At 44.1% G+C, this 16,216-nt stretch overlaps 1 protein-coding gene across 10 annotated transcripts in view; it reads left to right on the plus strand.

Annotated features, from left to right (window-relative positions):
• The window catches only part of PHLDB2 (pleckstrin homology like domain family B member 2), a 112,517-nt gene that overhangs the window by 34,275 nt on the left and 62,026 nt on the right, over positions 1–16,216 (plus strand). The window contains exon 1 of one of the 10 annotated variants that reach the window (XM_052705688.1): positions 11,842–11,908. The exons of the other annotated variants lie outside the window; for them this stretch is intronic. The gene's annotated coding sequence lies outside the window, so the exon portion shown is untranslated. Of the gene's footprint in view, positions 1–11,841; positions 11,909–16,216 lie in introns of those variants that run through there. 10 annotated transcript variants of the gene reach the window in all.

Consider the following 16,216-nt stretch of genomic DNA (forward strand, 5'->3'; position numbering starts at 1 on the left):
GAAATAAACCACTTGGGTCATCCAATGCAGTGTCTCACAAGCACAAGGGTAATAATAGATGGTTAGACCCAAAAGTTCTACAAATCACCCATTCTGCATATACCACAAGCCACAGAACACTCCCCAGTGCTCTGTAACAGCTTGAAGACATATTGTACATCCCATTCTAAGCCACAAACTGGTGAGTGCAATTGTGCTGCTGCAATCATGGGGACCAGCATCTAGCAACTCCTTTAATGTATCCTAACAGGCTAGCAAGACTTCTAGGGCATTTTCAGTGTCCTAAGTACCAGATACAGTGAAGGATTCTCAAACAGAATGCAGTAAGGAATTACAGAATCACAGAATCGCAAGGTTGGAAACGACCTGCAAGATCATCTAGTCCAACCACCTTCCTATTCCTATTAGTACCACAAGCTACTAAACCGAATATATCCTACCATATCCTTCAGCTAGACTTTTGCACTCTGTTGCTATTACATAGGCTGAAAGAGAAAGTTTCAACACAACATGTACACCCTGCACTTGAGCTGTCACATATGTAAACACGTTCTCCTGTGATCTTCTCATTCGTGCTTGAGGTGAAGAAAATTTGGGGTCACAACCATGTGAGCAGACATATCTAAGAACTGCACTGCTCAGATGCAAGTCTGAAATCCTTCTATCTATGAGCTTTTTTCCTCCAGTGTTCCATTGACAATCTTCATTTCCATGAATAATTAGGTGTGAATCACCATGAAGATTGCTCCTCCTGAAAATGCACCTTCTGTAGTTTCAGAAACACCTGCATATGTTCACTGTCATCATATCTGGGTGTTTCTGGCTGAGCTGCTGTATCCTGTTCCCTGTGCACAGATGTGGAGTATGCACACTTCTTTTTCTCCCTCTCTCAAAACAAAACATCAGATATAGTAACCTAAAAGACACGTCTTACAGAGGATCCTACAGAACTTAGGTATGTCTTCAAAATGTTTAATGTTTGCTTTTAATTATGGGTTTTAGTCCAGTTTAGGTCTTCATTTACTTGAAACAGTTGCATCATCCTTAGCTTATCATACATAGAAATATCAACTCTGTTAGTGAGCAGAAAGCTAATTCTCTATGGATACCTCCAAATGAAATTAAAGAAAGAAAAATCTTAGGTCAGTACTCTTCTGGTAACAGGTAGATGGGAACTTGCTCCACACAAAGGACATACTTAGTCTGTTGGCATCCAAACAAATCAGCAGTGTGACATTTGTTTCTCACAGGAAAATCCTTTCCCTAGAGTGCAGACAGGAAATTCAAAATAAGAAGAGGAAAATACCAAAGGACCGCTGAGGGAAGGGGAGGATCAGAAAGAACAGTGTTCACTTGTTCCACAGGCTAAGGAAAGAAAATTGTGTGAGAAAAAGTGTTTATTTCTAGATTATCTGAAGAACTCTTATTGCAGAACGAATCACTTCTCCACTGTGGAGTGTGCAAATTGCTGTGCCTCCCGGTGAATCCTTCAATTGCTGTGTTTTTATTTTCTCCTTTCTTTACTTTTTTTGAGGAAAAAAAATATCATAAGAAATCCTATCCAACTAATGTATGAGAGAGACCCTTAAGTTTGTTCTCTGCACCTATTTTTCTGACCACTGGGAACCAGCAGCTTCTGTGAAGCCCTTGACCTTGCGTTGGGCATTCTGGTCCACTCAGCAATCCCACAGTGGGCCAGCACTAACAGCAGCACACAAGTGTCTAATATGTGGACCTTCTGCTGGGTATACGTTGTCTAGACTAACTTTACCCTCTCAAGCTGCTTCGCTCCACGTTATGCTACATTGCAGGAGCAACATGGTGTGGTAGAGACACACAAACCAAGTTTTGTTATTTCTCCACAAATCCACACCGATGGCAGCTTCAGTTTGGACTGTTGCTGTGATATTAGCTTCCCTCAGAAACTTCCCTTAGCTTCCCACTGTGGGTGCTGGGCAGCTGTGCTGGCAGTGGGTTAACAAGAGTCCATTGCTTCAGCACAGGGAACAGAGTAAGGGCGATTCACCTTGTAACGAAGGGCCAGGCGAGGTGCTTCTGCACAGAGCTACTGTGATGTTCAGTGACAGCAACACTGTGAAAAAGAGCTCTGAAAAGGACATTCCTCCCACTGCATTTGCTGACTTGAAGTTTTTGTCAGCTGGATCTTTGGGCTTCTTGCCAGCCCAGAAGAACTAACAAAGGCCATTTCTTTGGTTGCATATGGGCAGGAAAGAAGGAGAAGAAAAAAAATACTTTTAACAGAGAAGCTTTTTTTTTTTCATAGAAGTATAAATGTCTTATTTATATAGACACTCAGCTTCTGGTTATTGTGAGCCCCTGCATAATTCTTAAATCTATGAGAAGTGGCACAGGTCACACAGCTTTAACAGAGAAGCCAAGGAAAGTTAGGATACTCTTGAAACAGAACCTACAATTCTACTGTGGAAGGAAAAAAAAAAAAAAAAGAAAAGGAAACATGCAAAAATAAGCCTGAGAGGGAAAGGCTTGGACTGGATTTGTCCAAAAGGTTATTTCCACTTACTCAATGTTTTTTTACCCAGTTGTCAAGGCTCGTCAGAGTGTTTGTGCTCTTAAAACAATGTTATCAGGGGCTGACTGATTTCTGTGCCTTCAAATAATGAAATAAATAAGCTGCTCACATATCTTTCATTTTCAAAATTTCTCATTCAGTTTCTCAGTCACTGAAAACGTCTGATTGAACTCAGGAATTTCACGGAGCTCACATCCCCTGGCCATGGCATGTTTGACGAAAGCTGAGCTGTTAGATATCATTCCTTGAACAAATTCCAGAACAGCCACATCTTTGCATTCTCTTACTGATCTGCTACTGGATGCAAATACCATCATTGTAAGCACTGCCAAATTCTATCCAACTTATTTGCTTTTTTTTTTTTAATTCCAACTATATATATATGTATATATATATATATATATTTAAAAGGGAGTCAGAACAACATTTTAATAGCAAAATATAACTATTGCTGCCCTTTCTCAATATAAGCTGTTATCAAGTTTTTGAAGTTCTGCCAGCTTGTTTCCATTACAAGGAAAACCTGATACCAGCTGGAATTTCTGCAGTACAGAGGGAGTGATTGCAATGGTCCTGTTGACTTAAAAAACATGCACAAAATCCTGGGTTTTATGAACGTGGAAGTAAAGAAGTGAAAAGTTTTCTTCTTAACCATCTCCGCCTTGTCAGCAGTACTAACCCCTAGGAAGCTCCATCTTTTTAAACTTCTTTCTAGTCTAACATCCGCCACAGCTTTTTTCATTCTCCCATTTCTTTTCAAGGCTTTATTTTCTATCTGTGCAGCCCACCAGTACTTCAAGCTATAGCTATGAAGTGTTCCAGCCCTACGCTTATCTACCCTGCGAGGAGCCTCCCTGCTCACATTGCGTGGCTCCTACTTGGTGTTTTGGGTGTTAGCTTCTAGTTGTTTTTTTTCTGCCATCACTAACCCTTGAGAGTCCTTGAGTTTTGCAGTCTGTTTAATCCAAGCCTGTGACTGCTGAAAATGGTTATTAACGCTTTCAGTGTAACAGCTGGCTGCAGCTAGTGACATTAAAACCAGCTGTCATGTTCACTCTGTTGATCTCATGCATCAGTGGGCAGGTAAAGCATTCTCATCACCATCGTTTGCTAAAATGGAGAAATCAGACTGTGGAATGGATCGTTCCTAGTACACGAAGCAGGCACGAACACGCAATAGCCCTGTTTCATCTACAAAACAGGGTTCCATTTCAGCATGTGTACTCTATTAAGCTTTCTCTGCATCAACAGAAAAAAAATAAAAAATCTGGAGTTCTGCAGTATGACATGATTTGAGCCATATGGTGCATGAGAAACAGGTGGAGCAAAGCCTGAACAAAAAGCATGAAAGGAAGAAAAAAATGAATCACGTAATCAAGATGAAGGACTACACTTGTGACCATCACCCTCCCAGCAATTCTTACCAGAATAAATAAGCAAGCCTTTCCCAGTAAAGAAATTACCCGTGATTGTAGGATACGAGAGTACAAGAAATGATCTGCCAGCATGCAGCATTCTTTAGAAAGGTGTTGCTAACAATTTTTTGGTCTATGCTATGTGTGGCTGTGGGTTGCTGCAGAGCTGATGTATCTGACTTACATGTTGCTTATTTGTAATCTGCTTTTGCTAAGAATTTTTCACCTTCATCATTGAGTTTTAGTTCAGTGTCTCAGTTGTGTGATTTGCTAAGACTCTTCAAAGTGGCTACTTAAGCACTTCCCAAGCAAGTATTTGTTGATGTGCTTATCCGCACATCTTGTTCTATATTTTGTTTTCATGGATGTTGTTATTAGCAATGTTAATGAAAATAAGGGGCGACTTGCAAAAGGTGTTAATGCTTCTAGCCTAGCTGTTTGAAGAGGATGGGTTAATAAGGATATTTACAAATACACGTCTTGTCTTTATTTTTCCTTTTGCTTGATTTGCCTGTTTTATTTTTGTAGTAAGAAAAATACGTCATTGTATGTTCCTATGGCAAGTAAAAGCCAAAGCAGTCATCCAGCTGTTAAAACTAGTGTTAGATCTGAATTTTCTATGGATTTCCTGCTGCATGGGAGGAAATCAGCTTTCATTGCTTCTTTCCCCTCCTCCCATTCTAGCCTTCTATTAGATTAATACCAGAAGCATGAAGTAACACTGAACAGAAAGCTGTTGCTTTCAGCTCTTGGAAAACTTGGCAGCAGCTCCAGAAATGAAGGGGGAGGGGGAACCTGAAACTTCCACTCGCAAAAGAAGAGATCTTGGGCATTCTGCATGAAAAAATATTTTTCTTCTATAAAGCCTCTGAGGTTTTACAAGCAAGCTAATGACAAACTACGTGGAAGTCTAATGAGGATCCAACATCATCCCCTTCCTCTTTGTGCTATCACTGGTTGGCTGCTTTTGTGTCCCCTTTTCATATTGCTACCTAGTTCACATGCTGTTAGCTAAGATGGTGTATTTCTCTTCTTGGTTGTGAAGGGTTTCTCAGATAAGTTTACAGGACAGACTAGCGGGAGCTTGGAATCAAGATGAATGGTGTTGTTCATGAAATGCTGGGATGCTTCTCTGACTGTTACAATGTTCTGATAGCACAAAGAAGAAGGGAGAAAAATGCAACATGCAAACAAGGCATTATGAAACTGAAGAGAGACCACCCCCAGCGTCCTATCTCACATTTCACAGCCCTCTTTAAACTACAGTACAAAATCATAATTTATTAAAACAACGTGTTAAAAAATGTCCTGTTAATTTCCTGTGATACTCTGGGATCAGCAACTGTTTTTTATTACTTCCTGTGGGCCTAATTCTACATCAATCGGAGCGAATTTCATTGGGAGCACATGGGATCGTGGTTGCAGCAGGGCAGACCCAGATGGAAAAGCATGCATGGGACTGCTCTGTAAACAGGCAGCCTGGGCTGCTGGCATGCAGTGATGTAGGACACGCACAGATGCTCTGAAGTGAGTAGCTTGGTGTTGAAGTTGTCTTGGCTGTAGGAGCTGGCTTTCTACTGTAGTGACCAGTTTAAAAATGCAGGGAGGCATTGGTCCATCTCCCTTTTTGGCTGCCAGGATGGAATGCGCTCCGTTCTGCAACCTTCTCCCCCACCCTGCTCCACTTTTAGGATTTTCTTGAAGGAGTTGCAATGGCAGTTGGGGCATTAAGTGCTTGGACTACTGCTCTGGTTAGGCTGAGTTTGCATTAGGCATTAGCAGCTCTCCAGGATGTCTGTCTTTGGGCTTTGCATTTTTTGTTTATCTAAGCACATAAGTAGCTTTGAGTAAAGGACAGATAGGGAGAAAATGATAATTTGTTTTTATTTTCTGTTGTTTTAATCCTGTCCCTGTTTGGAGGAAAACAAACAAACAAGCAACAAATGTGCACACATTTGAGGCTGAAATTTGTCTGCATCTTATTCTGCCCCTAGTAGTGGAGGAAAGCAGTGGTAATATTGTGTCATCTTTTGCATTGTTAATGAGGGCTGATTTCACATTTGAGGGCCATCTGCCAAGAAAATCCTTCTACAACTCTCTTCAATGCAGACATAAAAATTTGTTAGCAAAGACAGCTCCATGAAGCTGTTGTGAAGATGTATTTTATCTAACCTTCATTCGGATGACCTTTCACCCTCAAGAAAGCCACTAACTCAATTGTAGCCTGAATTATTCTGAAAAGAATGAAGAATGTTTTTGGCAACCATCTTCCTTTTTGGTAGATAGGCACTGTTTTACCTCTTTTGACTCTACTACTTAACTGCATTTACACAAATTAACTTTAAAATCAAAGAAGTATTGTGGATTTTTCCATTCAATGTTTTGTTCTAGCTGAGATTTTGTGTGTAACCTTGGTTATGTGGCTTTAGCGTTTTTAGATTTCTTCAGTTTCCCTATTAAAGAAAGCACTACCTTGCTCAGACAACTCACTGCATTGTTATAGAGAGAGATATAAAAAACATTTGTGCATCCAGATTTGATAATGACAAATAGAGACCAAATGGGAACGGCACATTTTCCTGGCTTGGCATCAGAGACAAATTAAGGGGTGTATGGAAATCTATTAATCAACTTACTGCTTGCTGGGAAAAAGTCTAGAAGGAGCAACCTCAGGACATAAGTACCCCTTGTATCCAACCACCAGCTACAGAATGAATTGCTGCCCTCATCTGTGACTGTACTTGTGAAACACTGCAGCTATTGTATTTGTACCATGTCTTTGCCCATCATTTGCTTACTGCCTTAACATTTGTAAGGAACACTGAACCAGGTGCTGCCTGGAGACCCCGTGCTTGGGGTTATCAGCTTGTTTGTTCACAGAACTGGCTATCACGTACCAAACGTGTATCTGTGTGTAGAAAATCTTCAATAACACTGTACTGAGTTTAGCTACAGTACAACTGAGGGTTGAATAATTAAATCATAAGCCTCTCTCATTCACAAACGCATGCTGCTTCTGGTAAAGGGAAGCAATTAATCAGCTACAAAGACAGCTAATAGGGCAGTGCTCTTGTGATACAAAGAGTCATGTCTGGCCTGTGTTAGCAAAAATCTTTTTGACCACTAAAATGAATTACTTACATAGGAACTAAGCAAGACCTTTTATTACACTAAATGATATGCTTGCTTTAACAAAAATGGTTGCCTTTCTAACAACGCTTATCTTGTTTCTATCTCTAGGTTATTATGGCTACAACACTGCTACTACTTATGTGAATAATTAACAGTTATGTAATTTACTGATAGAGACATTTTTAAGGTGACAACTCATTAACAGAAAACTAAGTTCTCACTTTCACAGTTGTTCTGAAATACAGCCATACTGTGCAAGCATGAAAAGAGCAGACCCTGCAACTGCAGTGCAAACATCAGCAAAGCCTCACAGAAGAGCAACTAAGAACAAGCCCTGCCAGCCTGGTCCTTTAAGCTCAGAACTCAGCTGCAAAAGCAGGCAGCACTTGATGATTCAGAGGAATGCAAAGCCTAACCACTTTCTTGCCTTGCAATTACAACCTAGTTAATTGTGTACAACTGCGCAAAGGAAGAGAGTGAGGAAATTCCTTTCCTGACCCTTCCAGCAATTGACTTGTGCCCCGGAGCATGAGATTTGATTACTCATGTAACTTATTTTCCTAAGGCGGTTTGTTGTTGATAGCTCTTGTGTGACAATTCAATAAAGTTTTAGGGCAAGTCACAGAAACTCCTCGCTGGCTGAACATCATCTTGATTTTCTTTCTGTTTGATCCACCCCTGTGTGCTGGATTAACAGATTTCCAGATTGTAGCTCAGATGAGAAGCAGAACTATCAGGAATGATTATTCTTTTTTCACCAGAATGGTACAAATGAATGCAGTTGTGTTCCAGGTCCCCTTTCTGTTTAGTAGAGATTTCCAGTGAGCCTTAAAAACCAAGATTCCTTCCAACCCAGAGCCAGCCTACTACAATGTCTCAAAATGTCTCTGATGACGTTACAGCAGAATTACCACTTGCTTTCAGAAGCTCTGGTAGTGAAAATTGTTATTATTTTTGAGCTATAACCAATTGTTAGTATTATTCCGCAATAGCAAACAACAGCTGGGTTTCCTTACTGAGGCAGTGGTTCCAAATGCTCTGGTCACATGCTGTGAAGCACTGAGTCAGTACAACCCCATTTGTTGCCATGTGCTGCTCAAGAAGGGTGCAATTGAAAAATCCATTGGTGTACTGGTGATGCTATTTCAAGAAATGTAGCTTTGTCTCCCGCCCAGCATCACAGATCTGTGCTGCGCCATGGTTCCTCTTCTCATCAATCACTCTAGCACAAGAACATATTGGACCTTTTTCAGAAGAAGGGGGGCAGAGAAAGAAGTATTCACCTGGATCATTTTCTTGACCTGGTTTCCACCAGTAACTGCACCAGCCCACCAAAGAAAGCCACAGGCTATAAATTGGGAACCTAAATGAATACATAAGGCAGGAAAGGGAAGAAACTGGACCAGTTTTGCCAGCAAAGAGAAAACTGGGTGTAACTGTGCCCAGAGTCATCAACAAGTAGCTTTGTCTTGACTGATTTTGTCAGGTCAGTGTTGTCTCTCCTTCCGCAGGTAGCACAAAGCCAGAGCCAGCTCCCAGCTGTGGGCTCTGGCTCATTGTACGGAAATGCAGTCACACCCACACCTGATGTGGATAAAATCTGTAATGCTAAGGGACTGGGTAAGGGAGAGATGGTGACTGCAAGTCTGCTGAGAGGTGACTTCAGTTTAGAACTGGCTGAAGAGATTTCTCCTTCCCTGTTACAAAAGCAAGCTAACGAGATATTTTTATTACTGTTTTCAATGCTCCTGATTAAAATATACTTCCTGCAAGCTTTCCAACAGTTGATTTTTACTTATACGAATTACCATGGAAACTACTAAACCTTTATTGAGCATGCTGCATACTCAAGGATGGAGAGTTTTAAAGGCTTCCATGATTTGCAATACAGTTGATGTAGCAATGATACTGCCATGAAGACAGCTCAAGCCAGCTAGCTGGACAAGTGAATCCATCAGAAACTCCTAGTTCGTGTGCAAGTTTCTATATTGTTTTTCCTGATTTTTCTTTAATAAGAAGTGTTTTGTTGCTTTTGTTACAAGAGCAGGCAGGTTGCACCTCTTTAGTTTTTGGAGTTTTACTTCTTTGCTCATTTTTGAGTATTTCTCAATCATAAGAGATTCAGATGTGTAGTTTATGCTACAAGTTGCCAGAGTCTTGCTTGTTAGACATTCCACCTTATCAACTCATTTCATAGCTGTAGCTATGGCTGGCTTTGTGTATCTCTTGTTATTTTGGAAACAAGCTCTATTCCTTCCTTCTTATTATTTTCCTGCTAAGAAACAGATGACACTGATTTGGGTAATGTTTTCCCATACATACAAGGACTGTTGTGAAAGTAATGCCTCCTATTTCAGCCCATGACATCAGAGGCAGATGCTAGTAGTACAGTAGGAGAGGCTGAACCTTTCCATCAATATTACAATAAATTTAGTTGCTGTGTGACAAATGGTAGCAGAGGGGCAGTCTGGCAAAATACCATCTGATGTAAAAGTGCTTACAAAGCAGAGGTGTGTCAAGAATTCCTTCTTGCAGGAAAAATTGCACCCATTGGCATTTATCAATGCTTGCTGAACGTTGGTGGAGATCAAACAGTGAGGCGGTGGATGGTGTGTTTCAGTGGTGGTGACAGCAAAGTGAAAGACAAGCCCCTTTCTGGACAGCCATGCAGATTTTTACAAGTATGGCATACAGACTCTAATTCATTGCTGGAAAAATGCATAGCTAATGGTGGTGACTATATTTGACTATATTGAAAAACAGTGTTTAGTGGCAGAAAATGTGCCCTATCAAACAGCGCTATTGTGCACTTTGGATATGTTGTATTTTCCCCAGAAATAAAGAGGAGGTGTCACTTTTGGATTGACCTACCTACATCTATGGGAGGGGACACACACTCAGCCTCATCCAGCTTTGCTGACACCCCACACTGTGTAGGAGCTAACCACAGGAACAGTTCAACAGGCATTTCTGAATTCTTTCAGAGGAAAGGTTTGTACCTTTGTAAGTTACTCCTTTCCATATCAGGCTTCATTTCCCCTAGGGAGGTTTTTGCATACTACTATTACAGTTTTCCCACTCAAAATAACAAAAGAAAACCCTGTGAGATGTAGGCAAAGCTGGCTGCTTTTGGCTCTGACTACAGGCACTGTTAAAAGCCATTCTCACTTCTTCCAGCTGTGAGCATGTCCTTAACTTTGCATTCCTGAAGTGTATGTGGCTTTATTTGTTTAACCGCATGGACTGACTGTTTGTTTGGTGAGCAGAGCAGAAGAGCCAGGTTCAACACCAGCAGTAGATGAAGCCCCCAGACATCACAGGGGAAGAACTCAGCTAGGTTCTGGCCTCTTGGAATAACTTGTCTTAAAAGCTCATCATTTTCTATGAAAACTGCAGTAGACACCAGGGCAGCCATTACTTCTTTAGTGTTCTCTGGGACTGAGGGTGTTATAAAACAGATTTGAGATTTTAAAGAGTGATTACAGAGTTTGTACAGTGGTAAAGTGACTGTTTTAGCCAAGTAAAATATCTCCTGGAAAATGCAAGATGGGCTCCAGATCATAACTAATGCTGCAATCAGGACCAGTGCAGAGTTTCTGTAGCGTGTCGGGTCTGCAGGGTGCTACCCAGGCCCCTGTGCAGTAGGTGCTTGCTTACTGAGTCACAAACAAGAAATGTCAGGGCATCAAGGCCACACTGCACTGTGCAAGACTGTTATCCAGGACACCCTGGCCTGCTGCTACCATGTCATGGGGGATGAGGTTAGTTCTCTGATTGCTGGGGTTTTCTTCATGAAGCTGAGGATGCATACATGCTGACGGAGCAATGCTGGCTGCGTGTCTGGCTCTTGCAAGTCTCCTCAGAGACCCTGGAGGCTCCTTGATTTGCGTTGGTGACAGCAGCAGCCCTGCTGCCTTATTGCTTAGCAGCCTCCCAGACCTCTGGAGGTGCCTGGGCCAGCATCCCCAGCCTTCCTGGACAAACATGTCACAGGCTGGGCACACCATTTCAGCGAATGCATCCTGCCTGGTGTGCCGGGCCATAGGCTGCTGGCTCCCTGCCCTAAGACAAGGCAAGCAACCACACAGCCTTCGTAGAAACGTGGGGCCTCTCCAGGAGGCCACAAGCGTGTGCACACACACACGTGGTGCTTGGTGGTGGTGTTTTTCCAGGTGGGGGCAAACGGTTCGAAGGTCCCACAGGTGGCTGCCAGGCTCAGCCCCAGAGCAGCCCCTTTCCCTCCTGAGGCTCAGGGAGCAGCCTTGCTCTCAGGGCTCTCAGGAGGGCGCAGGTAAGAGCACCCCCGGCCCCGGGCGAAGAAAAGCAAGCCCGCACCTTCCCGGCAGCCGCCCTATTTGCTCAGCTAATCTCACGGGCAGGAAATTGCCTTATGATTAATATTTATGCTTCGCAAAACGCCCGCAGCGGCCCCCAGGGGGCCGGCTGCTCTCGCGGGCGGCCCCGGCGCTGCCCCTCACGCCGTGCCGCTTAGCCCCTGCTGCTGGGGCGCGACCCAGGCGGCCGCCGCCAACCCTCGCCCTATCGCTCTTTCCGCTCTTTTCTCTCTATCGCCTCCTCCCAACCCCACCCCCCCTATTCCGGCTCTTCTTCGCCTGCCCCGCTCCCGCGACCCCAGCCTGCGGGGAGCGAACCATTCCGCCCGCGGGGGTACCCTACGGCTGAGCCCTGCCGGGGGCGGCGCTGGCTGCTGGGCTGTGCTGCGCGGTGCTGGGGGCGGCTCCCGGCGGCGGCGGCGGCGGCGCGGGGCCGGGACGGGGCGGCGGCGGCGGCAGCGGGATGCGCGGTGGCGGTGAGTGCGGGCCGGGGCCGGCGTCCCGCGGGGCCGGGTGGGTGCGCGGGAGGACGGCGTAGTTTTGTCTCGGTGCCTTGCGCTTCCCCCCGCTCTTGTACCTGGCTCGGGGACGGCGCTCTTTGTCCGTGCCTCTTTGTTCGGCTGCTGGCTGCGGGGTTCCGCCGGGAGCCGGCACCACCGGGTGCAGCCACGCACCTGAGCGCCCTGCGGGAGCCGGGCAGCCCAGCCAGCCTCTCGAGGAGTGCAGCCGACGGGTCGCATCCCTCCCGGAGCACGGTGCAAGCCGGCGATCCCCTCCTTCCCACCTCCGAACTGCCCGAGACGTTTCCCTGCGTGGAGAAGTGCGAACGGGCTAGCGGTGCTTACATAAAGGCTGGGGAGATGGGGTTCTGCCTCCGCGAGCTTAAGCACATTGCTTTTGTCACCAGTTCCTTTCCACCAAATGCTCGTCTCGTCACCGTGGCTGCGCACCTTGACGCCACACGTGCCATCTCCAAGGCGGCTGGTGTGCGCATTGCCCATAAGAACAGGGCAGTGAGTGATCTGTGGGGTGCGTGCACCTCTCTTGAGGGGAAAGAGGGAGATAGGGAACGTTGCCTGTCCTTAGATTTGGTGAATTTTATTTATTTATTTATTCCCCAAGCCCTCACTGTTCTGATTAATAAGAGAGAAGGAAGAGAGGCAGGGTGATGAAAGGCGTGGTAGAGCCAAGTGGGACTCTGGCACAGAGATGGGCTTGCTTTGCTCTAGCAGAAGGAGGGAATGTAGGAGAGAAAGAAGTTAGCAGAACACAGGAGAGCGCTCACCTGTGCTGTTAGAGAGGGAACTGAGAGAGTATTAGTTTTTGGAGGCTTCAGATAGCAAAACTTTACTCTTGCCAGAGCCACTGATACCTTTCCTGCGGTTGCTTTAAGTGGGTTCCTTTTCTGCACCATAAATGTATTTCTGTTTGGTCAAATGCTAAATCAGCTTTTTTTCTGTGTCCATGTTCTCACTGAGGGAATGGAAATCTTTGACAGCAACCAGGACAGGAAGAGCAGTCATTTTTTTCTAAATTGGTTCTTATCAGGGCTTGCCAGATACATCAGTAACTGGTTTCTTGAAGTAGTTATGAAGCCAACCATTTCAGGGAAGGAACAAAGTCCAGACTTCGAGTATTTTTTGTTAAGGTGGGAGGCAGAGGGATGGATGCGATGAATATTGCCTTAAGATTGGCTGGGACCTGAAGAATTGAGGGGTTTTGGATCTGAAGGACCAGGGGATTTTGGATGGAGAGGTCTGGTCTATTTTTCCTGCTTCAGGATTCTGAGAACAGTTGTAATAATGAAAGCAGGGGAAAAAGTGCTGATTGCTGGTGAAAGAGTTAATGCTGCCTTCACTGTGCGTGTAGTGCATTCTCTCCATCTTCACTTGTTAAAGCAAACAGATAATGCTGGTGTGTAGAACAGCCAGCACTGCAAGCAGTGCATCCCAGTGCATTAGCCAACCAGCTGTAAGGTGATGCCCTGCTTAGCGTGTTCGGAGCAGATGCTTGTCACTCGGCTTTTGTTTCGGAGCAGCGGGGCACAAATGAGGAAATCTGGGAGTTCTTCCCTGCAGAAGGTCCTCCACACACCTCAGTGTAGGAGGGAAATCTGTAAACATGAAGCTTGTTTTTCTCCTCGAGTCTGCAAGTGGGATCAGATTTTCAGTGAACTATTTAGCTAACTGCCTTCATTATATTAAGTGCTATAACTATAGGCGTAGCACCTGTATTCCTCACTCAAGGGAACAAAATCCTGCTGATAAGTGCTGTGGTGTGTCGTGTAGGCAGGCCTGTGGTTTGGTAACACTGCTGCCCGCAGTGGGCATGTCCCGACAATTTGAAGCTTCTCAAGCTGCCACTGTCATGATGTGGTTTGCTGAGCAATTATGATGTGAAGCATTTAGTTTGGGGGCATCTCTGCTGCACTGAGAGTGCTGGAAAATGAAGGCGAGCTGAAGAGCTGGAGGGGATGTTTGGAAATACAGGGCAGGCGTCTCAGGAAGGAGACAAATTGAGGAGAAAGGGACAAACGGAATAAGAGAAACTGTCAGAGTAAGTGGGCATTGAAGGCTGCTGATTAATAAAGGAACTGACAGGCACAAAGTGGCAGTGAAAGAAATCAGCACAGAGGGAAGCGGATCATTGGGCAGAGGTTGGCTGAGAGAGTGGGAAAATGCAATGGGGAGATAGGGGAAAAATGGTAAGGATGTCCAAGAAGCAACCTGGCATCCACCCCTGCCTCAGAGGAAAAAAATAAATCTTAGGAGTTGTTCTGAGTAGTTTTTCTAGCCTCTTAGATTTTCTGGGACTCACTCACCTGCTGTGTATGGCAAGTTCTTATTGAATGTATTAGGGGCATTCTAACAGCAAGTGTATCCTGTCAGGTTAGGAAAGAAGGAACTTCTCTTTGAAGTCTTTCTGCTCCTCTACGGCGTATGAGTTTGGAGTCATATTTTTTTTTCTTTCACCCAACCTCCTTCCCCGAATTTAAGATTGAGAAAGTCTGCATTTCCTGGGTTTCAGATATGGAAAGTGAATGTATTTGTGTACTTTTCCTGCTATACCAGATGTTGTTTGTTTTTTGTTAGTCTGTGCAATTAGATACAAGCAGTCATAGGCCATTAGCCACCAGCAGAGCTCTCTGTTTGCCAAGCCTGTGTGAATTTTTACATCCTGATTTGGCACGCTCAAGTTTTTTATTTTTATTTTTTTAGCAGAAAAAGAGTTGATGGCTTAGTGCTTGACAAAGGCTTGGGAGCTCCATGGCATTGGTGCGTGGTGGTAAGCTGATGTGAGCTGGGTGGCTGACTCCTGAGCTTCGCTACCAGAGACACGCCAAGCCGACCTGAAGCTGGCTTGTCTTTTGCCAGCCCTGTTTTTCGGCATGAAGAAAGGAGTTCATTGTTCCAGCAGGAATTTCTTCTAAAACATTTCTGCCTCTTGGTGGATTTTGTTTGGGCAGAAAACAATGAACTCTCATTTTAAAATAGCAAGTTAACCTCTGCTTAGCTCTGTGAGCAAATCCAGATGAAACAGTGACTTATGTGAGCAAGAAGTAAGGCAGGGGTAAGGATGTCTGTTGAAATAATGCTGTTTGAGTAAGTGGTTTAATCTCATGTCCTACCTGTGCATAGGAGTAAGATAAGGTACTTTGAGATGGGAACTTGAACAATTTCAGTTCCAGGTAAGAGTAGCTGTTACAGTGTAACTTCTGTTATTTGCACTGAATTTTTCATGTGGACATTCTAGTAAGGTGATGTCTTCTATTTGCAATCAAACTGTGGTACTTAAATGGTAATAAATATTTCTGGTTTTGATGGGTATTTAAAATTGTCAGTTTTCCTGACCTGATAAAAATGAGTGTGTGGTTTCAGTTTACTAAAAAGAGTAAATGGTTTACATCAGCTCTAATAAAGGAGAGACTCATGCTAATGCAGTAGGGTGGAGCAATTAGAAATCTTGAGCAGCTGTGCAATCTGGTGCAGTTTTTGGAATCATTGGTGTAGTTATACCAGAAAAATAGATGTGGTTTATTATGAGGATGAAGCTACGTAGGATTTTTTCTGTTACTGCATTTCCCTTTTTCTGCTCCTTCTCCAATATAGCACAGTAATTTCTCAAAGGAAGAGATAAGCTGTAAGAGTGACTTCCTCTGCCACTCCTTTTTCCACATCGGAAACCTGCAGGGTTACAAAGGAGGGACTTCGTCAAATTGGATTTGCAGATATTTGCCTTTTAATTTATTTAGTCTAGTGAATGTGCCAGAGGGAGAGCGTTGGGAATGAAAGCTCCATAACTAACCTTGTAGTCATTCACACTGGCATATTGCAGGCTATGTCTGTTCTATATTGTGGAAATTGAGGGACTGGAAGATTTTCAGGGCTGTGCTGGCAGGAAATTGGCTGTAGCTTAAGGTCTGGTGTACTAGGTTGTGGGGGAGAAGAAGGAGGAGGAAATTGAGATGTTTAAATGGACTTTAAGATAGCAGCCTTGCTGAGTTCCTGAGCTTTTGGCAGAGATGGCCATGGGTCCCTCTTTAAGGATGAGCTCATTCCCTAGGCTTTGGGTATAACATCTCAGCTGAGTTATGCAGGTGCCTTGCTGCGAATGTATTGCTTTTGTTGGCAGTAGGCTTTAAGGGACTGGGGAAAGGCTGATTTAAACTTCAGTGTTTTTGGAGGTAAACTGTAGAGCTCCATAAAGTTCACTTTCCTATCCATGTGAGTGAGCCTATCAGTACTTTTAATAAATAGAAAATGAGAGAGGAGGGAAAAAAAGTA

The sequence above is a fragment of the Tympanuchus pallidicinctus genome, unplaced genomic scaffold (genome assembly GCF_026119805.1).
Source record: "Tympanuchus pallidicinctus isolate F22 unplaced genomic scaffold, pur_lepc_1.0 scaffold10, whole genome shotgun sequence".
In the NCBI taxonomy this organism is placed as follows: domain Eukaryota; kingdom Metazoa; phylum Chordata; class Aves; order Galliformes; family Phasianidae; genus Tympanuchus; species Tympanuchus pallidicinctus.